This window comes from Phalacrocorax carbo, assembly GCF_963921805.1.
Source record: "Phalacrocorax carbo chromosome W unlocalized genomic scaffold, bPhaCar2.1 SUPER_W_unloc_1, whole genome shotgun sequence".
Taxonomy (NCBI): Eukaryota; Metazoa; Chordata; class Aves; order Suliformes; family Phalacrocoracidae; genus Phalacrocorax; species Phalacrocorax carbo.
This window is the reverse complement of record NW_026990243.1, coordinates 2,685,079-2,709,203: the sequence shown is the minus strand read 5'-3', so window position 1 is coordinate 2,709,203 and position 24,125 is coordinate 2,685,079. Positions and strand designations below refer to the sequence as shown.

General features: G+C 48.6%; 1 protein-coding gene and 1 long non-coding RNA gene across 2 annotated transcripts in view; one reads left to right on the top strand and one right to left on the bottom strand.

Annotated features, from left to right (window-relative positions):
* Nucleotides 1–24,125, bottom strand: part of LOC135310816 (ubiquilin-1-like) — a 140,893-nt gene that overhangs the window by 64,024 nt on the left and 52,744 nt on the right. The gene's annotated exons all lie outside the window — the stretch shown is intronic.
* On the top strand, nt 1,711–22,558 carry LOC135310818 (uncharacterized). The gene is made up of 3 exons (XR_010370814.1): nt 1,711–2,085; nt 10,136–10,176; nt 22,146–22,558. It is a non-coding gene; the product is annotated as an uncharacterized LOC135310818 (long non-coding RNA).

Sequence of the window (24,125 nt, the reverse complement as noted above, 5' to 3'; positions counted from 1 at the left end):
CTATGACAAAGTGACTTGCCTGGATGACATGGGGCGGGCAGTGGACATTGTCTACTTGGACTTCTCTAAGGCCTTTGATACAGCCCCCCACGGTCTCCTCCTGGAGAAATTGATGCGTTACGGCCTAGACGAGTGGTCTGTGCAGTGGGTGGGGAACTGGCTGACAGGCCGCACCCAAAGGGTGGTGGTAAATAGCTCCTTTTCCAAGTGGCAACCTGTCACAAGTGGAGTCCCCCAGGGATCAATATTGGGCCCAATGTTATTCAACATCTTTATAAGTGAGCTGGATAACGGCATCAAGTGTAGCCTGATGAAGTTTGCAGATGACACCAAATTGAGTGGGGAAGTAGACAATCCAGAAGGGAGAGCTGCTCTGCAGGAGGATCTGGATAGGCTGGAAGAGTGGGCCAGCAAGAACCTTATGAAGTTCAACAAGGACAAGTGTGAGGTCACGCACCTGGGATAACATAATCCGGGACTGCAGCACAGACTGGGATCCACCTGGCTGGAGAGCAGCTCTGTCAAAAGGGACCTGGGGGTCCTGGTGGACAGGAAGCTCAACATGAGCGAACAGTGTGCTGCTGCAGCCAAGAAGGCCTACAGGATGCTGGGTTGCATCAAAAAGGGCATTGCCAGCAGAGATAAAGAAGTCACCATCCCACTCTACTCAGCGCTTGTCAGGCCACACCTGGAGTACTGTGTCCCGTTCTGGTCCCCGCTATACAGTAAGGATGTGGACAGGCTGGAAGGGGTCCAGGGAAGGGCCACCAAGATGATCAAAGGACTGGGAAGCCTGCCATATGAGGATAGGCTGGGAGAACTGGGTTTGTTCAGCCTTGAGAAAAGGAGGCTCAGAGGGGAGCTCATCACCATGTACCAGTACTTAAGGGGTAGCTACAAAGAAGATGGAGACTCCCTTTTTACACGGAGCCACATGGAGAGGACAAGGGGGAATGGACACAAGTTGCTCTTGGGGAGATTCCGATTGGACACCAGAGGGAAATTTTTCACAGCAAGGACAGTCAACCATTGGAATAATCTCCCCAGGGAAGTGGTTGACTCGGCCATGTTGGACACCTTCAAGGGTCACCTGGACAGAGTGCTGGGCCATCTTGTCTAGACTGTTCTCTTCCCAGAAAGGTTGGACTAGATGATCCTTGAGGTCCCTTCCAACCTGTGATTCAGTTCAGTTTAACTAAATTTGAGAAAGAATTCCACTCCTGGTGGTATTTAGTCAGTTCCACTTATGACCCCATCAACAACAAGGCCACAGCTTTTGTCTTAACAATACACAATGCTTTGGTGTATACTATATACTCAATCATTGCATTAGGATTAAATCACAATGGGACTATACTCTATCCATTAGAACACAGAGTGTGTGCCCAACGAAATGGAAACAAATGGCAAACTACTGATTTTAATGCATGCGTTGTACGGGAATAACAAGGATTTATTTGTGAGAGTAATACTCGCAATCACTCAAGTATTTGTGTTTGTAACTTTACTAAAGTTACGGGATGCAACTTTATTCAGCTCCTGTTATGTCTTATCAATTGTTACAGTCTAGCTATACATTGAATCAAGATTTATTGCCTCCCCCATTGGAATAAATCTTACATTGGTGAAGAAACTACTACAACACGATGACCTGCGATGTCTTGGAAAGAGTGAAAGAGGATGGACAACACCATTGGTGGGGAACTCTTCTTGGATGGTCACCAACTGCAACGGGAGTGTTTAATCGCATGCTTCATGCAGTTGTGATTTTACTAACTCTAACTTTAGTATGTCTATCATGTAAGATGACTTGACTATAGTCACAGGGTGGAGTGTGGTGGCACGCTCCCCCTCACCTGATCCTTTGCCCCTGGCTCTGCTCAAGTGATAAGTACCAGTTACAGTCCTGATAAGATGCGTCTGGTCATGATGGCTGCATCCGGCTCAAAGTGGAGTCCCAGGGAAAGAGATAACCACACAAGAGCTGAGAGTGAATTTATGGATGTGTGTCCTTGTCCTCCTAACCAGAGTGCTAATTAATATCTGACTCAGGCCACGCTTGGCAGAAGCTAACATCTGCAGCTGGTATGTAGATATGACTTTGAGCCAATCATCTTACCCCCATAAATAGTGAGCCCCCCAAGAGCCCTTTGGGCTCTCTTGCACGGTAGTGGGCTGCACAATGGGATCTCCCCTTGAGTAGGGACGCCTCTCAAGGTGACTCCTCAAGGTTGAGAGATTCCTTGCCGCAACATGTGGGAGACTCTAGCCCGGGAATGGCTAGCAGAAAGCGGGCATTGAAGTAGAAGGACAGGCTCAGGGTCGGAGCGACCTTGAGCCCAGCTGCTGTTGACCGGTAAAGGAGTGTGAGAAACAAGTAACTGCTAATTGCAAGGCTGAACACAAGAGATAAGCATGGGAGGAGTTGGCATCTACCTCCCAGCCAAGGATGAGCTATGCTTTTGCAAATAGGTATGAGCTAATTTACGAACGGTATAAAAGATATTTGCTAATTGCCAATAAACGAGACTTGATGATCATCATCGGATGGTGCCTGTCTCCCGCTGGTTTTCCGTCAAATGGTGACCCTGACGTGATACCACGGACGGTCCAGCGTAGGGTTCGGGTCCTGCAAGCAGAGGGACGGCAAAACAGACAGCGCAGCTGGTCTGCGTACCCTGGGCGACCACATAGGTGGGCTCAGTCTGCGTGCCCTGGGCGACCACATAGGTGGGCTCAGTCTGCGTGCCCTGGGCGACCACATAGGTGGGCTCAGCCGATACGTGCTGCCGAGACCTTGGGAGCTGCAACGGCGCCGACGAGCACAATGGAGAGGCAAGCAGCATATGATTTCTTTACATCTCTTTTAGAGAGGCGTAACATTAAGGGTATAGATTTACGTAAAGAACTACCGTTGTTGATAAGCTGGGGATGCGAGAAGGGACACTTTGTAAACCCACATACGGTGCATGAACTGGCAGAGTGGAGAAAGGCGAGGGACAGTTTGTGGGAGGCGGTGTTAGAGGAAGATAAAACTGCCAAGAAAATGAGTAAGCTATGGAAGGTAGTACATAACGAGTTATTGCAGATACAAGCAGAAAAGCGAGCTGTGCAGCAAGCTGTCTCAGCTCAAGAGCGAAATCGGAGCTACGGCTCAGACTGGGGACTTAGCACCCCGGGCCCGCCTGCGGTTTCAACTGTCTACCTGCCCCCTGGGCCGGCAGACCCCTCAAACTTGCCCTCGCCACCCGCAACTCCCGCTACTGCGAATAACCAGCCCGCAGCGGTACCGGCTCCCGGCTTAGACCAGGAGCCGACTCTTGGAGCGGACTCTGACTTAGCGGAAGCTGTTGTACGGGAGCGGCGAGAGGCATGGGCAGCATTAGCGCGGGAGGGGGCAGAAAAGGGTGATCCTGAATTAGTTGAAGCCGGTGGTACTCTCGCTTTTCCGGTAATTTATAGACCGAATCCCGGGGGAGGACTGCAGGCGGAGATTACTGCGTTAGACTGGAAATTGTTGTCCCAATTACGGTCTACTGTTAGTCAGTTCGGAGTATCGAGTGAGCCTGTAAGACAAATGCTGGACTATCTGTTCACTGCACATGTCTTGTTGCCTGCCGATATTAAAGGGCTCGCCGAGTTGATTTTTTCGCCACACCAAAGATTGCTGTGGGAGGCTCACTGGCAAGCTGAGGCACAGGCGTCAGCTGCAACCCAGAGGGCACCGGGAGATCCCCTTCAAGGCGTTACCTTGGATGAACTGTTAGGACTGGGAGCGTTCTTTAGAACGGAGGCACAGGTTTTATTGGGACCAGAGAAGTGTAGAGAAGCGATGAGAGTTGCTCGAGCAGCTATGACTAAGGTTAAGGATACCGGAGGGATCCCCTTTTATATGGGAATAAAACAAGGGAGAGCCTATGATGATTGTTTGTGGGATTTGGTGATAGATGACGATAAGACAGCGGAAAAGTTAATGAAACCTTGGCGGGAAGTGATTAACTGTATGAAAAAATATAAAACTGAAAAAAGATTAGCAACAGCCGCCTCTGATCGGCTAGACAGCTGTGACCCCAATGCTGGAAAGATTGGAATTGGCTTAGACAATCTCTCTCCTCCCTTCTCGGGGATCCCAGTTGTCGTACCTCGAAAGCCCCTTATTCCCCCCCCTCCCGCCCCTGATAAATCTACATCTGTAGAAACTAGCGGAGGAAGAATAAGCTTGGGAAAGGGAGGTGAAGATATTGAAAATTTATGTGATGTAGTCTCTCCGGTGAAGGAAAATAAGCCGAGCACGCTGTCTAGTCACCGTTCTGTGCCTGCTGTGCGCAGCCAGGTTGACTGGCGAAAAATCGGGTTAGAGGCATTACAGAACGGGGACCTAGAGACTGCCGATTTGTTAGCTCAGGCTTTCCCTGTCATCTATCAACCGGACCCTGCTAACAATCAAAATTTATTAGCACACCATAATCCTCTTGATTGGAAAATTTTTATGAAGGGCCCATTGCTGCGTCAATGTGTTATGGAAAACTCCAACCATGCTACTAAAAGCATTTTAATTACACTTCCCCTAGACGCAGGCATTGAGGTGATGCTTGAACGCATGAGTCGGGTACCTCCCGGCCCCCGAGCTATGTTAGTTGAAGCATTGAGGGAAGTTGGGCAGGGAATGGTACACGTTCAGCAACAAGTTTGTGCCGCTCTTGCCCCATTGGGTCCAGCCAAAAACTCACAACAGTAACCAAAGAGGGTCACTGCCACATGGACTTTCCCAATCCCACTGACATGGCTCACAGCAGAGCCAGTATGGGTCGGGCAGTGACCGCTCAAACGGGAAAGTCTACAACAAGCCCATATATTAATAAAAGAACAATTAGATAAAGGACATCTCAAGCTGTTACATGATCTACGGGCAGTAAATCAGCAAATGCAAGCGATGGGGGCTTTACAGCCTAGCCTTCCAAATCCAGCCATGCTACCAACTGACTGGCATTTACTAATTATCGACTTAAAGGACTGCTTTTTTACTACAAAGCTGCATCCCTAGGATACCCAGCGATTTCCATTTACATTACCGGCAATCAACAGAGAGGATCCTGACTTACGCTTCGGATGGACAGTATTGCCACAAGGCATGCAGAATAGCCCTACTCTGTGTCAACTCTTCGTAGATGCTGCATTGAAAGAAGTGAGGCAGCAATGGCCGGACACTATAATTTACCATTACATGGATGACATCTTGTTTGCGCAAGTACAACCTTTCTCAGCACAGCAAGAATTATATTTACAGCAACAGCTCCAGCTACACGACCTAGTAATAGCAGCAGAGAAGGTTCAACGTTCATCGGTATGGAAATACCTTGGGTGGCGCATCAGTGACTCTCAGTTTTTCGCTCAATGTTCAAGGGCACTGACCCTGCCGCGCCGGTCCGACCGACTGCTGAACAACACACTATGATACAACGTCTTAGCTCCGAGATCGTCCAGAGAGCAGTAGACCGCCTGGACCCCGATCTCCCCATCGATCTCACCATACTCTATGGTTCTACTCACATTTTGGGTGCACTTACTCAGTGCAAAAAGAAAAAGGGGGGGAAGATAAGGGTATTGGAATGGCAAAAGTTTTGTTTGTGCAGAAATTTTGTTTGTATTAAATCACTTATGTATATTTGCAGAACACGATAACCCTCCTGCGTGGGTGCGTCAGTACAACACATTGCAGGTATCCCTCACAACCCAACGGGTCAAGCAATAGTGGAACGAGCTAATGGGTTGCTGAAAACCTATGTTCAAAAGTATGCAGATATAAAAGACCCGCAGGAGCGGCTGGTAAAAGCACTGTTTGTGCTAAACTATTTGTGTGTATTTGGCTCTGAGGGAGTGCCTGCTGTCATCGTTCACTATAGACAGAAAAAAGACGAACGGGAGCTACCCCGAGTTTGGGTCAAATACAAAGACCCGCATACGGGTGTATGGTCAGGGCCTGTGGAGGTTTTATATTGGGGGAGGGGGTATCTCTATGTTTCTACCCCTACAGGGCCGCAATGGATTCCAGCTAGATGTGCCAGACCCGCCACCTCCCCCACACAGCGCGACGCAGAACAGTTGCCCACCGCAGCACCAGCCGAAGCGGCACCTGAACGGTTGGGATCAGCGGAAGGAACCCAGAGGAGCGCTGTGCAGCACTCACCAGTGAATAACCACGGTCCAGGAGGAACAAAGGTCCCAGAGGGTGCATAGCGCCCGAGGTTTGGTCTGGTTTCGACCGAGAATACAAGGCGGACTGATAATGAATTCTGCTGAACAGAAATTATGGGTATTAGCCCTTTTAAGTGTATGTAGCACTGCCCTTGTGCCTAACGTTTTTGACCCACGAGAAAATATCTGGGTCACGCTAGCTAGATCATTGAATACAACTAGCTTTTGTGCCAGCCTAGCAACGCCCGACTCCCCATTTATCACATGTCTTATTGGGGTGCCTTTAAGTAATGCAACCTTTATGACCTTTGCCCAGTCCGTAGCAGAGCTGCGACAGCAGCATAATATAACTCGGAAGCGTCCCTTTAAGTGGCGTGACACCCCTTCGGTGTTTGTTGAGTATGATATCTGGGATGATGTACTCCCCGTAGGCCCAGAACCACAAGAGCTTGCCCTTGTGGGCTCTCTTAATGCTACTGCTTGGTGTAACTATACCTCTGTAAATATATCACGCTCTAACAATATGCTTATTGCGCTACCTGCAGGTTTGTTTTTAATTTGTGGAGATGGGGCTTGGCCTGGCATCCCGTCACATATAAAGGGAGGGCCTTGCTCTATAGGTCGCCTAACGTTTCTTACCCCTAACACTTCAATGATTTATCAACATTATAGAAAGATGAGAAGCGAAAGGAGCACTCATAAGTTTGAGGATAACTGTGACTCTACAGCTGAATTTTGGAATCCTACAAAGATCATAGCTGTTTCCTTCTTGGCTCCTGGAGTTGGTGTTGCTCAAAGCCTCACGACATTAAACAAGCTAGGGTGTTGGCTAGCTAAGCAAACAAATGCCACATCAAAGGCATTATCTGACTTATTACTAGATGTAGACTCTGTAAGACAGGATGATCCATGGCATTGGTTTAACAGCTTGTTTAATGGATGGGGCATTGGCAATTGGATCAAGAGTATTTTGCAGATGGGATTAATAATATTTATACTGTTTATTATTATATTAATGTGTGTCCCTTGTATATTGCAATGTATGCAACAAATGATGGAAAGAAGTATGAGTGCCGTGTTCCTTTCTCAAGGAACAAAAGAAAAAGGGGGAAATGTGGGAGACTCTAGCCCGGGAATGGCTAGCAGAAAGCGGGCACTGAAGTAGAAGGACAGGCTCAGGGTCGGAGCGACCTTGAGCCCAGCTGCTGTTGACCGGTAAAGGAGTGTGAGAAACAAGTAACTGCTAATTGCAAGGCTGAACACAAGAGATAAGCATGGGAGGAGTTGGCATCTACCTCCCAGCCAAGGATGAGCTATGCTTTTGCAAATAGGTATGAGCTAATTTACGAACGGTATAAAAGATATTTGCTAATTGCCAATAAACGAGACTTGATGATCATCATCGGATGGTGCCTGTCTCCCGCTGGTTTTCCGTCAGCAACAGATGCTCAGTAAGTGGATAATAGCATGCTGAACCTTGAAATCTTAGCTAAACGGTATAAAGGATTGGTTGTGTACACAAAATCCTTTTGATATAAACCACAGAACAAGTCTGGGACTAGGATTGGATCCAGCCGCCCCATGACTCCTCTCTGAGAAGGAGTTTAGAAAGCAAGGGGGTCCTTTCTGAACCTCGTGACTCAACGGGAGGGTCTCCCTGACAGTTTGTCTGACCCTGTCCTCTGTGCAGTAAGTAATCAAGTGAACCTGGCCATCAAATGTTGTTGAACCACTGTTGCATTTACTAACAAATTTTGTTAACTCATTGTGTACTTTTACTCCTCTCTCACATGAGTGAAGTATGCTCTCACTCTCTCTTCCGCAACAAATTGGTGTAGTTGCCAAGACGGCAAGTAGTATCACCAATTATTTAGAGAGGCATGAAGTGAATCCGACTCCCAAATTCTCAGAAGAATGGGCTCGTGACAATTGGTATAATTGAGAAGCTGTTGAAGAGCATCTAGTGATATCCAGAAGAAAATGGAATTACTGGAATTTTCCACGAAGCCATAACAATGAACCATGCGAGCCTGGCAAAACAGAATTTGGTGGCCAGAGAGGGGAGCTGAGAGAGAGGGAAACACTTGTTTTACAACTATATCCTTGAGGAGAGCTGAGAGACTGATCAAAGCAAACATCCCGCCTCAGAAGCCACTGAGAACAGGGTGATGAAGTGTGTAGTCGAGGAGAACAACTAATTGGGATGTAGATAAGAACTAAAACAAAGTGCCCAGTTGTCATGGTTTTAGCTGGGATAGAGTTAATTTTCTTCACTCTAGCTGGTATAGTGCTGTGCTTTGAAATTAGCATGGAAAAAAAACCCCAAACTGTTGCGATAACACACAGATGTTTGGGCTGTTGCTGGGTAGCGCTTGTACTAGTCAAGGACATGTCTAGCCTCCCATGCTCTGCTGGGTGCGCAAGAAGCCGGGAGGGGAGGGGGCACAGCTAAGAGAGCGGATTCAAACTGACCAAAGGGATATTCCATATCATGTAACGTCATGCCCAGTATGCTACCTGGGAGGGGCTGGCCGGGGGAGGGAGGGAGTAATCGCGGCTCGGGGACGGGCAGTGTCGGTCGGCGGGTGGTGAGCAGTTGTATCGTTTGTGTTTCCATGGGGTTTTTTTCCTGTTTTCCCTTTCCCTTCCTTTTCCATTTTATTATATTAACATTATTGTCATTATTATCATAATCATTTATCATTATCATTTTATTGTAATCATTAAACTGTGCTTATCTCAACCCACAAGTTCTTTTGCTCGTCCAATTCTCTTCCCCATCCCACAGGGGTGGGTGGGGGAGTGAGCGAGCGGCTGCGTGGTGTTCAGTTGCCAGCTCAGGCTGAACCACGACACCAGTACAGGAACTGTCCTCGTTATAATACTAAAAATCAGGCCCATAGGCCAGGAACCGCCCCCCTCTAGTAAGTCCCTCACTCTCTGAGCATGCGTGGTAAATTAAAAGGGAGCCGTACTTTTACATCCAAGTGAGAAAGAAATTAACTGGTTATTAGCTGGGGGTGTGAATATTAGCTGTGACTGACACATTTAACTGTATAAATGCCCTGTGGATTCTCAGTGCGGGGGGCTAGCTTTGTGGGTTACCACCTAGCGCCCATCTTTGCACAAAAATGACTTGACTAAAGTACCTCCGCTCTGTGTGGAGTTTGGCATTTTGCACACCGGGCAAACAAACCCGCTTTTCGGGATAAAAATAGCATCCTGGAGCAGGGCTTTAGCTGACAGCTAATTAGACAGCTAATTCTGTCTTCAAACCAGCTCTTTTCTCAGGATGGGCCTGCTCTGTGTTAAAAGCTGGCTAGGCACTTCTGTGTTTAACATCTTGGCCCTGTAGGATTTGCATCCAAATTTTAAAAGCTGCTGGTAAAATTCTGTGGGCAGTGGATGAGGACGATTGTTAGCATTGTTTTCTTGTGTGTATCTGAAAATATTTTCCTAATGGTACCATTTATTGTATACCTGTATTGTTATCTGTGCATTACCCAGTGTGTCTAGGCAAGTGCCACACTAGCTAACTGACTGCATACCCAATATGATAGTATCCCTTTTTAGAGCAACAGGGATTAAACTGAAGATGATCAGTGTGGTATTTCCAGTAGGAAGGGCTATTCTCAATGCTAGGGGAGTCAGAGTGTGCTCCATGGGGCTGGGACGGAGCGGCCTCTGATTTGGAACTCTCTGCCTTCCAGATCAACCTGGCTGTTTGTCGGCTCTTTTTTCTTTATTTTGCCGTTTAGTTTGTCAGACCCTGGGCTGAGTTATTTCCGTGCTCAGTCAACTCCCAGAGCTACAAAATAAGTTTGCTTATCTATCTTGGGAACAGGATAAACAGTGTCTACAACATGTCCCATAATCTGGAGCTAAGATGCTGTGCTACATGTATAAAGTTGTTAAAGCTGTTTTAAAATGTTTTTTTTAGGCTCTAAATGGCTTCTAAGAAGTTGGGACCTGACTCTCACGGTAAGTGAAATTTGGCATCCTTGTCCCTTCAATAGGATGAATCCTACTATTGCTGCTGACTAATGCCCCAGCCTAGACAGTCTATAGAGACTAATCTGTTTAGCCTCTGAGTAGTTTTTTGTTAGCAAGGAAGTGCCTTGACTTCCTTCTTGCATAGTTGCTTGCTGATGCTGTGCCTGTTCTCTGATTAAACTGAAATTCAGCCTGTGACTGTTCCCCGCTCCTCCATGGCAGAATAATACCTCCCACTTCAAAATCAAAGCTGAACTGCAGTTGTGATATTGATCTGATGTTTGCTGAAGTGGACACTAGATCTGTAGCTCCTTTCTATGGAAGTCACATGAGAAGTTGGATTGAAAGGGAAGCTTTTAATACATCATTGAGCTATGCTTGCTTTTTGCTCAGCAATTAATTTTTTCCTAAATTGGACTAACCTGGTTCAGCAGGCAAGTGGAGACGAGAATATCTCCTTCTACATTTGAGATGTGTAGCGTCATGCAGATGATCGGTATCATAAAAATTATTTGCCTGTATATGTGCTTATCTCTTAGAAGATGGGGTGTAACTTGGGAAGATTAATATTTTTGTGGAGCATTACAGTTCAGTTTGTTGTATGTAATGTAGCTTCTTCAAATCAGTAATCGTTCAAGGCAGTCCTGGGAGGTTCATGTGAAATTTCTAACGTGATTTTTTTTTTTTTTCATGCTATAGAAACGCTTGCTTTTAGAAACTCAGCCTTGATCTTCCTGGATAATCTTTCAGATAAGAGGGTCCTGGGGAATTACATTTTTCCTTGATCTTTTTATTCAGTGTTGTATGTAAAGTTGAAGTACAGAGTAAGAAATGACTCACAAAAATACATTGTTAAGGATTAATAAAAATGGCCTATCAAAACTTAATTTTTAGATCTCTTCCTTTCCTATGGCCCAGCAATCCTGCAGCAAGACAATTAATTTCTTTTAGATAGCTGCCAGCTCTTCAGCAGTTGTTCTCTTGTATCTATGAACACTCTGAACTGCTTGTCTTCTGAGTCTGTATTTATTTCTCTTCTGCTTCCTAAACCAGACTAGCAAAGACACTGCTCAGAGCTAGAATGCAACCTGTCTTAAATATTTCTCAAAACAGTACTGTAGGGGAATAGACAGGGATCGGCGACCAGAAGATTACGGGATGTGACGGAAAGATAGACTCCTCCCCATAGGAGTGGCAGGAACAGGAACCGCAAGAGCTATATAAGCGTGTGATGCAGCTAAATAAACGGACATTTTGCATCCATCATATTGATGTCTGTGCATCACTGTCCCCAGGGTGGGTAGAGCCCTGTGTCCCGGAGATATGCGGCCCAAGATAAGTTCTCCCATAGAAGCGTACAGCTACAAGTGGTGACCCCGACGTGATCGGCGGGGCGGCATGGCAAGTTCGCCGGGGGGAAAAGATAGCTTGGGGCACGCAGGGGCGGGACGGGGAGCCGCAGGTCGGCGGGTGCGCCATGGAATCAGTCATAGAGGTACTGAAGGGATTGGGGAAGGAATATGGTACTTCGATATCGAAGGCGCCTACCTCAAAGGCCATCCAATGGATGATTACGCAGGGGCTCATACAAAGTCCCGCAGACATATTTAATAAGGATAAGTGGGTGAGAATTAAAGAGGAGTTAGCCGAAAGGGCTATGATGGGAAGAACCCAGTACATACAGCTCTGGGGAAAGATACACCAATTACTATTGAAAGCTCGGGATGATCAGGAGACGTGGCGGCAGGCGCGGCGGTGCCTGCACGGTGCTACAGGTGACAGTAGCCCGGAAATAGACCCAGGAGGGGCAGTGGGGACGCAGACAGGGGCAAGCATCGCGGGGGATGGGGAAGAAGGGGAGAGTTTGGACGGAGTAGCCTGGCCAGCGACTCAGTCTGAGGCTCCCAAGGAGGTGGATCGGGAAGCGGCGGTGTTCCCTGTTGAGCCAGCAGGACCCTTGGAATGCCCCCCCCGCCCCGCATACCCCTGGGATGATTTGGCACAGGCGCGGGTACCTGCGCGCGGGGAGGGTGACATGGCAGCGGACACAGCGCGAGTGACGGAGCGGAAGGAGAAAGATGATCAGCGCCGGCAGCAGCGCCGGCAGCGGCACCGCCCTCTGCCCGACCCTCGAGACTGGCTCCCGGGGCAACCCTTGAGATGGGAGTCGGACGAGGAGGGGGATTGGGGTGCCTGGAGGGGAGGACAGGGGGGGTATAGAACAACCTCGAGTAGCAGCGAATCAGAAGATGGGGGAGAAACCGATGCCCACATGTGGGAAGAGGGAGCAGCTTGCCTGCAGCGGGCAAAAAAGAGGCATAAGGGGCAGGCAGCTGCAAGCGGTAACGGAGAGTTCCTGCAAAGCGTATAGTGAAGTGGGCAGGTATGTGAAAAAAGCAGAACCTTGGCAAAAGATACAGCAAGGACTAGCAGAGCCATTTACAACATTTTGTGACAGGTTGCAGAAGGCTATTATAGAATCAGAATTGCCACCAGCAGCCAAGGAGGCAGTCCTTATGGATTGCCTCCAAAATCAAGCAAATCCGCAAACACAAGATATCCTCCGCACCCTGGCAGTAGGGGTGCCACTGGGTGAAACCATCAGGCATGTCTTGCGCCAGGAAGCATTGAACCAGCATGGCGGTGCGGGAGCGCACGTCCGCCAGAACCCTGACTGTGGAAGCGAAGAAAGGGTGATGGTGCAAGCGGCCGGGGTGGGGCCGAGATGTCACTTGTGTGGACGGCAAGGGCACTTTAAAGCTGGGTGCCCGCTAGCGGAAAGGGGAGGACGTAATGGAGGAGGAGCGCGCCCAGTAGGGAGGTGCTGGGTGTGTGGGAAGCCAGGACACCTGGCAAGAGATTGTCCAACTACGAAGCCGGGAAATGGCCAAAGGAGGGCGAAGCGAGGGGGATTCGCGCCTCCTGTGAGTCAAATGACCCCCATCACGGTGCCAACGCCAGGAGCTTGGCCCACCGTAGCGAGCCAAGGGGGAGTGAACCGTCACGCAGGGGAGCAAGATTTGCAGGTTACAGCCCCCGCGTGGCCTTGGTCATAGGCTGTGATGAGAGACCCATGGCGGCGGTGATGATTACCCCGCAAGAGCCGAGTTGCCCGGCACAGATATGCCTGGGAATGTTAATGGATACCGGGGCAGATGTCACAGTGATGCCACTCGAACGGTGGCCACCAACTTGGCCCCTTGCCATGGGAGGAGAACAACAGACGAGGACTAGTACTTGCCCTGTGAAACTCGAAGTCATGGACGAGGACGCAGGGAAGCTCCTCACGGCCGTAGTGACCATACTAGTAGCAGATGGGGTAGCAAGCCCCTTGTTAGGGCGAGACGCCCTTGCCCAGATGGGGATCGGGTTGAAAAATTTAGCATAAGGGCCACTGCCTCAGAGGGGCTTCATCAGCACAAGTTAGTGTGGAAAACCGAACAGCCCGTCTGGGTGGAGCAGTGGCCCCTGACAACAGAGAAAACAGAGGCTGTAAGAGCTATAGTAAAACGAGAGCACAAAGCAGGGCACCTAGAGCCCTCGATGAGCCCGTGGAACACCCCTATATTTGCTATAAAAAAGAAAGATAAAAACCAATGGAGGATGCTGCATGACCTTAGAGCAGTAAATCAGTAAATGGAGGACATGGGGCCTCTCCAACCTGGCCTACCAGATCTGAGTGCTGTCCCGAAAGGATGGCGAGTCATTGTTTTAGATCTCAAAGACTGCTTCTTCAGTATTCCACTACATCCAGATGATAGAAAGAGATTTGCCTTTACTCTGCCCGTGGTGAACCGCGCAGAACCAGGTAGTAGATGGCAGTGGACAGTACTTTCGCAGGGGATGAAAAATTCTCCAGCGATCTGCCAGAGGTATGTGGCTTCTGCATTGCAGCAAGTAAGGCGACAGTATCAGGAGAGAATCTACATGATCCACTACATGGATGATGTCCTCATAGCTGCGCCCACCCAGGCGTTGTGTGAACAAGTCTTTTCAGACACCCAAAGGGGCCTTGCGGGACAGGGCCTCAAGGTAGCTGAGGCAAAGGTACAGCGAGGACCAGTGTGTGGATTTCTGGGTGCTAGAATACAAGGGGATTGCATACAAGCTCAGCCTATTAAACTTACACCTAAGGTTAAAAATTTACACGATGTACAGAAGCTGGTAGGAGCACTGCAGTGGTTGCGGACTTTTGTGCGCGTCACCTGTGAGGAGATGCAACCTTTCTATGCGTTGCTGAAAGGGACCGACCCATGGGAGCCCAGGAGTTTAGACGCTGAGGCAGTCCAGCAATTGCAGATGATAGAACGTTTAATGCAAAAGGAAGGAGTATGGCGGTGGGACCCCCAGGAGGAATTAATTGCAGGTTGGATTCTGACCACCAGTGGAGGATTAGGATTGCTATATCAAATACGGACAGGGGAAGAAAAACCACTGCGATGGGTATATCAGAAGGTTCCCAAGGATGCGTTCTCCACAAAAGTCAAGGTAGCCGGGGGAATGATTTGGCGGCTGCAACGGGAAAGCAAGGGAATCTTTGGGAAGGAGCCAGATAAGCTGACAGTGCCGTGGAATGGGGAGAAATGGCGGAAGGTGGTAGAGAGTGAAGAGGATATACAATTGGCAGTATACTCATACCCAGGGAAAATCGTCACAGGCACGGTACAGAGGTGGGCCGAGACAGCCAAAGTGGTGGATTTGAGTGTGGATAGTAGAGTTTTGGATACCCCTCACCCAGGACCAACATATTTCACAGACGCTTCCTCGAAGACGAACAGAGCGGCGGTAGTGTGGAAAGAAGAGAATACTTGGATGCACCAGACGTATGAGGAGCAGGGTAAAAGTGTGCAGTGGCTGGAGGCGAAAGCGCTAGAGATGGCCCTGCGAAAGGATATATATCGGCATATAAATGTGTGCACAGACTCCTTATATGTGTATAAATTAGTCATGTCCATGAAACGAGAGGGTGTACCACACACGGAAATTGCCTTGATGCTAGAGGTTGCTTTATCACAGCGAGGAGCAACTGTGACAGTAATTCACATTCGCAGTCATCAGACGGGGCCTGGACCACTGATTGAGGGGAATCGCATGGCTGATGAGGCAGCCGCGGGAGTCTGGACCTTGGCGGAGGCAAAGAAACTACATGAACAACTGCACCTGGGTGCTAAAGCCTTGGCAAAGGAGTGTGGCATCTCAATAAGAGCAGCAAGAGAAGTAGTAGCCACCTGTCCTTACTGTCAGCACTCGCCGTTGTGGGAGGCAGGAGTCAACCCTCGAGGACTGGAAGCAAATGCTATCTGGCAGACTGACTTTACTGAATGCCCACAGTTGGCCCCCGGACGGCACCTGGCAATTACAGTTGATACATATAGTGGAGTCATCATGGCTACTCAACATCGGAAGCAGACCGCAATGCAGTTGACTGCGCATTGGACCATGGTAATGGCGTGGCTTGGAAAGCCCACCGAGATAAAAACAGACAATGGACCATGCTTTCGGGCTCGAAGTACCGAAGAATGGTGTAAAGCTTGGAATATTGTATTAAAACACGGCATTGCTTAGAATAGCACAGGGCAGGCAATAGTAGAACATGCTCATCGCACCTTGAAAGCAAAAATAATACAGCTTGGGGAGGGGGAGGGGTATAAGGGAGCTGTACCCATAGCAGCTCAGCAAACTATTTTAATGCGTGCATTATATTCGCTTAATCATTTTATACGCGGGCAGGAGCAAGTTACAGCAGTGGAGAAGCACTTTGGCAAAGCTCAAGCAGGCGAGCGCTATCCGCAGGTCTGAGTAAGGTTCCTAGGCAGTGAGCAATGGGAGAGAGGATGGAAACTGAGATGCCTGGGGAGGGGCTACGCCGCGGTTGAGAATGAAGGGCGCATAGAGTGGGTGCCTGCAAAGTGTGTGAAAGCAGAACTGTGCAGGGATGTACAATGAATAATCCCTTTCTGAGTTGTCTCTTTGCAGGGTCTGCTGACATGGATCCTCATGCTAGCCGTACCATTGGGAAAAGAAATGAGCTCCTTGACAAGATCGCAAGCAATATTGCAACGAGAGCGACACTGGGAAAGGGCGGCAAAAGAGAGATATAAACTGGAACTGGATAGTAATAACTGGGGGGATCTTGTTGTGTGTAGTAACCATGGTTACTTGTGGGCTGCCATTGTTATGCTGTGTTATAAGACAAATCAAAGAGCGCCTGCGAGAGTTACATGAATATAGACCTGACCGCAATATGTATCCACTTATGCAAGTAGCTTTGTAGAATTTTAGTAGCATGGGGAGGGGGAGATGTAGGGGAATAGACAGGGATCGGCGACCGGAAGATTACGGGATGTGACGGAAAGATAGACTCCTCCCCATAGGAGTGGCAGGAACAGGAACCGCAAGAGCTATATAAGCGTGTGACGCAGCTAAATAAACGGACATTTTGTATTCATCATATTGATGTCTGTGCATCACTGTCCCCAGGGTGGGTAGAGCCCTGTGTCCCGGAGATATGCGGCCCAAGATAAGTTCTCCCATAGAAGCGTACAGCTACACAGTACGGTGTGGTAGAACATGCTCCTGGCTTCAAAAAAACAAAATCAAAACAAATGGTGCTGTAAGCTGGCTGGTTAACTTGCCTACCCTTTTGTGTACCCTCTGTTCCTAATGATACCAGTGACACTGTCACAGTACTGTTTCTGAGGAGTAGTGGAGCAAATTCCTTGGCTTATTATATCTTAAGAAATCAGCAGGGCAATTTTTTCAGCTTTCTCCAGGGTTGTTAAGAATTAATCCCACCAAGTGAATTTTGGCTTACTGTAAAGCATCTGTGAGCAGCTGATACACCAGGAGGCTGTGCTGCCATCCAACAAGACCTGGACAGGCTGGAGAGCTGGGCTGAGGGGAACCTCATGGAATTCAGCAAGAGCAAGTGCAAGGTCCTGCACCTGGGGAGGAACAACCCCACGCACCAGTACAGGTTGGCGGCTGAACTACTGGAAAGCGGCTCTGCTGAGAAGGACCTGGGAGTGCTGGTGGGCAGCAAGGTGACCATGAGCCAGAACTGTGCCCTTGTGGCCAAGGCGGCCAACGGTATCCTGGGGTGCATTAAAAAGAGTGTGGCCAGCAGGTCGAGGGAGGTTATCCTCCCCCTCTACTCTGCCCTAGTGAGGCCACATTCAGAGTGCTGTGTCCAGTTCTGGGCCCCCCAGTTAAGAAGGACAGGGAACCACTCAAGCAAGTCCAGCGGAGAGCTACCAAGATGATCTGGGGACTGAAGCATCTCCCTTATGAGGAAAGGCTGAGAAACCTGGGCTTGTTCAGCCTGGAGAAGAGAAGACTGAGGGGGGATCTCATCAATGCTTATAAATATCTGAAGAGCAGGTGTCAGGATGATGGGACTAGGCTCTTTTCAGTGGTGCCCAGCGACAGGCCAAGGGGCAATGGGCACAAGTTGGAACACAGGAAGTTCCACTTAAATATGAGAAAAAACTCCTTCCCTGTGTGGGTGCCAGATCAGTGGCACAGGCTGCCCAGAGAGGCTGTGGAGTCTCCTTCCCTGGAGACATTCACACCCTGCCTGGACGCAGTCCTGTGCCCCCTGCTCTGGGTGTGCCTGCTCAAGCAGGGGGTTGGACAAGATGATCTCCAGAGTCCCTTCCCAACCCCCACCATTCTGTGATCTAGCCCAACAGCTACCTTTGGCTCAGTCTCTCTGGCAGGCTAATGAAATCGGTCAACATAGTTGATGCATCTCTTGTACTTATTGTTGAGCTACTTATTGGAGGTTAGAGGGCTGTTGTTGAATCGCAGAATGGTTGAGGTTGGAAGGGACCTCTGGAGATCACTGTGTCCAAATCCCCTGCTCAAGCAGAGCTAACCAGAGCAGGTTGCTCGGGACCATGTTCAGATGGAGATAAAGATGGGAACATAAGGTATGGATGCAGAGGAAGTAACTCTTTTCCTGTCTTGAAGGGTATTCTTAACATATATGTATAACTATGCCTAAGCATGTAACTTCAAATGCTCTCCTGTCATTTGAATAATTGGAAGTTCAAGCTTAAGTTGTAATAATTAGTGGCATCTAGAAATGCAGCTCTCGTCTGTTGCACAAAAGGCATGGGTTATACCAAGTGCAGTATGTTAATATTGCTGTTGTATTGTCGCTGTCACTATACAACTTGAAAGCTTTTAATTGCAATTCCTGAATTTTACATAAATGTGGTTTGTGTGGCTACAAAAACTAAGTTCCACTTGGTTTCAAAACTGTTCCCCATTTATAACCAGTAACTGTTTTTATCTGAAATGTTTCCAATTTTGCTACCTGTGCTGGTTTTGGCTGAGAAGGGGTTAATTCTCCTCACCGTGGGGAGTCGGCTACCTTTCCAGTTTCCCTCGCTCTGCCGCGTGGCAGGGGGCTGGGAGGGGCAGGGCCATGGTGGGGGCGGCTGACCCCGACTGGCCAATGGCAGGTTCATTCCATACCATGTGACACCATGACCAGTATATTGAGGGGGGGCAGGTTGCGGCTCGGGAGGGGCGCGGCGTCGGGTCGGCGGGGGGCGGCGAGCGGCTGCGTCACGTGCGGTTTGTTTCGGCGGTTCGTTCCCCTTCCCCCCTCCCTTCCCCCCGGGGCTTTGCGCCTCTCGTTGTTCTCCTTTACATTGCATTTCTGTTGTTGTTTCTTTTAATTTTAATTATTAAACTGTTCTTATCCCAACCCACGAGCGTTACCCTTCTGATTCTCTGCCCCATCTACCGGTGGGGGAGTGAGCGAGCGATTGTGTGGGGCTGAGCTGCTGGCTAAACCACGACAGTCTTTCTGGCGCCCAACGTGGGGCTCAAGAGTTGGAGATAACAACAGCTGCTGGTCACAGCACCATGTTGTCCTTTTTGCAGTTGGTGTTAAAGATTGATGTTGGTTTGTTTAGTCTGCTGTGATTAGTAACGTTTTGCCTAGGAGATTTGTCATACAAACACTGATTTTCACATTTATCTGGTATTTGGGGTTTTTGCTGAAACCGTTACTGTACTTTGGATACCACCTTGTTGAGGCAATTAGCAATTATACCTCCTCCTCTGAGAGATTTTATATGGAGGAAATACAGAATAGTACCTTTGCAACTTTGTTCTATGATGTCTCTGCCTCTATTACAACAACCTTTTTGTATCTTGAACATCCTTGGGTGGTTAAGGTGCACTTATTGTTAGTTTTTGGGCATGTTGTTTTGGTTTTGACTAAGCAACTTAAGAATATCACCCACAAATCTGCCCCGAGGCTTGATAGTTAGGAGTGGCAGGGCATGTGGGATAGCATGGGCAAATACCTAGGGCAGTGGGCACCCCCAGTGTTTTGGAGTTTCACCCCCGAACAAGTGCAGAATCCTAAAAAAGCTAGTAGAATATTTGGGGGAAGTATGTTGTTATGCTGGGAACTCCAGAGAGACACAGATAACTGCAATGTGCTGTGGCCTGGCCCATACATACCAAGCCCTGCTCAACAGTATTCAGTGCCCCCAGGGGAAAGAGAATGTCTCTGGATTGAAATGCAGAGTGACTGGCACTGTAGACAACAGGCACTGCAGCCACTCAAACCCCCACAACAAGTACCAGAGCTAGCTCAGAAAATAAACCCGTACCAGTATCAGTTGCCCCCATACACAAGACGAAATATTGGAAGCGGACATCAACTCGTTTAGAACGGGATGATGAAGAACCAGGGCCATCGCGGGGAGAGGAGGGAGAAGTAATAAATGAAAAGTAAGGTGAAGGGACCCGCACGAGAAATCCAGTTCTTAGGAATCAAATGGCAAGATGGTCGTCGTCAGATTCCAATGGATGTGATCAACAAAATAGCAGCCATGTCTCCACCAACTAGCAAAAAGGAAACACAAGCTTTCTTGGGCATTGTGGGTTTTTGGAGAATGCATGTTCCAAATTACAGTATGATCGTAAGCCCTCTCTATCAAGTGACCCGGAAAAAGAATGATTTCAAATGGGGCCCTGAGCAACGACAAGCCTTTGAACAGATTAAACGAGAAATAGTTCATGCAGTAGCTCTTGGGCCAGTCCGGGCAGGACAAGATTTAAAGAATGTGCTCTACACTGCAGCCGGGGAGAATGGCCCTACCTGGAGCCTCTGGCAGAAAGCACATGGGGAGACCCGAGGTCGACCCCTAGTGTTTTGGAGTTGGGGATACAGAGGGTCCGAAGCCCGCTATACTCCAACTGAAAAAGAGATATTGGCAGCATATGAAGGGGTTTGAGCTGCTTCAGAAGTGGTTGGTACTGAGGCACAGTTGCTCCTGGCACCCCGACTGCCAGTGCTGGATGTTCAGAGGGAACGTCCCCTCTACACACCATGCAACTGATGCTATGTGGAGTAAATGGGTTGCACTGATCACCCAGCAGGCTCGAGTAGGAAACCCCAGTCGCCCAGGAATCTTGGAAGTGATTATGGACTGGCCAGAAGGCAAAGATTTTGGATTATCACCAGAGGAGGAGGTGACATGTGCTGAAGAAGCCCCACTGTATAACAAACTGCCAGAAAATGAGAAGCAATATGCCCTGTTCACTGATGGGTCCTGTCGCCTTGTGGGAAAGCATCGGAGATGGAAGGCTGCTGTATGGAGTCCTACAAGATAAGTGGCAGAAACTGCTGAAGGAGAAGGTGAATCGAGCCAGTTTGCAGAGGTAAAGGCCATCCAGCTGGCCTTAGACATTGCTGAACGGGAAAAGTGGCCAGTGCTCTGTCTCTATACTGATTCCTGGATGGTGGCAAATGCCCTGTGGGCTGGCTGCAGCAGTGGAAGCAAAGCAACTGGCAGCGCAGAGGCAAACCCATCTGGGCCACCACATTGTGGTAAAATATTACTGCGCGGGTAGAGAACCTGGTTGTAAAGGTACGTTATGTGGATGCTCATGTCCCCAAGAGTCGGGCCACTGAAAAACATCAAAACAACCAGCAGGTGGATCAGGCTGCCAAGATTGAAGTGGCTGAGGTGGATCTGGACTGGCAACATAAGGGTGAAGTATTTCTAGCTCGGTGGGCCCATGACACCTCAGGCCATCAAGGGAGAGATGCAACATACAGGTGGGCTCGTGATCGAGGGGTGGACTTGACCATGGATGTTATTGCGCAGGTTATCCACAAATGTGAAACATGCGCTGCAATCAAGCAAGCGAAGCGGGTAAAGCCTCTGTGGTATGGAGGACGATGGCTGAAATATAAATATGGGGAGGCCTGGCAAATTGACTATATCACATTCCCACAAACCCGTCGAGGCAAGCGCCATGTGTTTACAATGGTAGAAACAACGACTGGCTGGCTGGAAACATATTCTGTCCCCCGCGCTACTGCCCGGAACGCTATCCTGGGTCTCGAAAGACAAGTCCTGTGGCGCCATGGCACCCCAGAGAGAATTGAGTCAGACAATGGGACTCATTTCCGAAATAACCTCATAGACAGCTGGGCCAAAGAGCATGGCATTGAGTGGGTGTATTACATCCCCTATCATGCACCAGCCTCTGGGAAAATTGAACGGTACAATGGACTGTTAAAGAATACACTGAGAGCAATGGCGGGTGGAACATTCAAGCACTGAGATACACATTTAGCAAAATCCACGTGGTTAGTCAACACGAGGGGATCTGCCAACCGAGCTGGCCCTGCCCAGTCAGAAATCCTACATACTGTGGAAGGGGATAGAGTCCCTGTAGTGCACACAAAAAGTATGCTGGGCAAAAGAGTCTGGGTTCTTCCTGCCTCAGGCAAAGGCAAACCCATTCGTGGGATTGCTTTTGCTCGAGGACCTGGGTGTACTTGGTGGGTGATGCGGGAGGATGGAGAAGTCCAATGTGTGCCTCAAGGGGATTTGATTTTGGGTGAAAACAGTCAATGAACTGAATGGCACAATGCGAACTGCTATATAATATTGTGTGTCATCTCTGTGTTGTATCAGCTATATCAGAGTACGAGCCTCCCAACCCATGGAAGATAAACTGTGAAAGAAGCCGTGCAGCAGTGATGGAATGATGACTGACTCGGTATGCAACAATCCAACGCCACACACACCACCTCTCCCACCCTGAAAGCCTGATACAACAGACGGAGCCCAGAGTCATGGACTGGGTGAACTCAATGGACATTTTAATGGACATTTTACAGGGAAGGTCCATGAACTAAGGGAATGATGTCTGTGTATTATGTCAAAGGATGGGAAGGGGAGGGGTGGTGGTTGGTACGGTTGTATTGCATCATATGGGACCTGGGCATGGCATAAATGGTATGGAATAAGGGGAGGAGAATGTGCTGGTTTTGGCTGAGAAGGGGTTAATTCTCCTCACTGTGGGGGTCGGATACCTTTCCAGCTTCCTGCGCTCTGCCGCGTGGCGGGGGGGCTGGGAGGGGCAGGGCCATGGTGGGGGCGGCTGACCCCGACTGGCCAATGGCAGGTTCGTTCCATACCATGTGAGACCATGACCAGTGTATTGAGGCGGGGGCAGTTGCGGCTCAGGAGGGGCGTCGGGTTGGCGGGCGGTGAGCGGCTGCATCGCGTGCGGGTTGTTTCGGCGGTTTGTTCCCCCTCCCCTGGGGCTTTGCACCTCTCGTTGTTCTCCTTTACATTGCATTTCTGTTGTTGTTTCTTTTAATTTTAATTATTAAACTGTTCTTATCCCAACCCATGAGCGTTACCCTTCTGATTCTCTCCCCATCTACCGGTGGGGGAGTGAGCGAGCGACAGTGTGGGGCTGAGTTGCCAGCTAAACCACGACACTACCAAACTGGAGGGCACCTCTATGAGTTGGCCAGTGATTTCTGTATTATGCTAAAGTGGAGAGAAATCTTGCTCTCGTTGTAGATCCTTGGGCCAGGAATATCATATAGTACATGGTGTCAGAGATCAGACTTGACAGTTACAGTTTTGCCAGGGCTATTCTCAGAACTTCCTCAGTATGCTTTTAACTGCTAAAAGGATGAAGTGGCTAACAGCCATATCAAATAACAGTTAAAAAAAAAAAGTTTAATTGCTTCACTTGTACATGGGACTATTGAAACAGTGGCTCGCCTAATACTTCCTATACATAGGATTTTCCTATTGCTTTAGAATTTGCCATTTAAAACAATTTACACCCTTACCCATCAGTGTGTTCAGGCAGAAGGGTCATCTGTTTACAAAAGGAAAAGGATTCTTGGCTTTCTGGATCAGATTTTAACTTCACTAGACTAGTACTGTTCAGACTGCGCTGGATCAAAGTAAATACTATGTGCATCAATGTTTTGCTTCGGAAAGACTTTTTACCATCAAATGTCCTAAAACACTTGGTGTGTTTCTTAATGTGTGCTTGTGGGTTTTGTAGCAGAGTTGTATTCAAGTTGAGGTTATAGCAGTAGTCATTATTAAAAAGTCAGTATACTGGGAAGAAACTAGAAGGTTTTTATTCTTTAGTCTAGCTGCTGAGGTTAAACTGGCAGCTGTCAGTGCAGTCCATCTAGTCTAGGTGTGTTTAGGGTTTTTATTTGTTTTGGTTTTTGTTGTTGTGTTGTGTGGGTGTGGTGGTGGTGGTGTTGTGGGTTGTTTTTGTTGTGTTGTGGGGGGGTTGTGTGGGTGGTTTGGGGTTTTTTTGGGGTTTGATGTTTTTGTTTTTTGTTTTTGTTTTTAACTGTACTAAAAGAGTGTTGCTGTGTAAATACCACAATGTGTGCTTGTACCCTCTGTGGCTAATATCTATTTCAGGCAAACAAGGCTGTGCAAGGGGAGGTATCTACCACTTACTGTGTCAATAGGTCTAATAAAACAAGTATTTGCACACTGAGCAATTTGGGCTGTGAGATTGGTGCAGAGTGTTAATCCTGCTTTGTTTGGATTGTCCTGCTTAGAGCAGGACTTGTGCTAGCGGGACTAAGCAGGGCATAGTAGCAGCAGTCACACCGGCCTCTG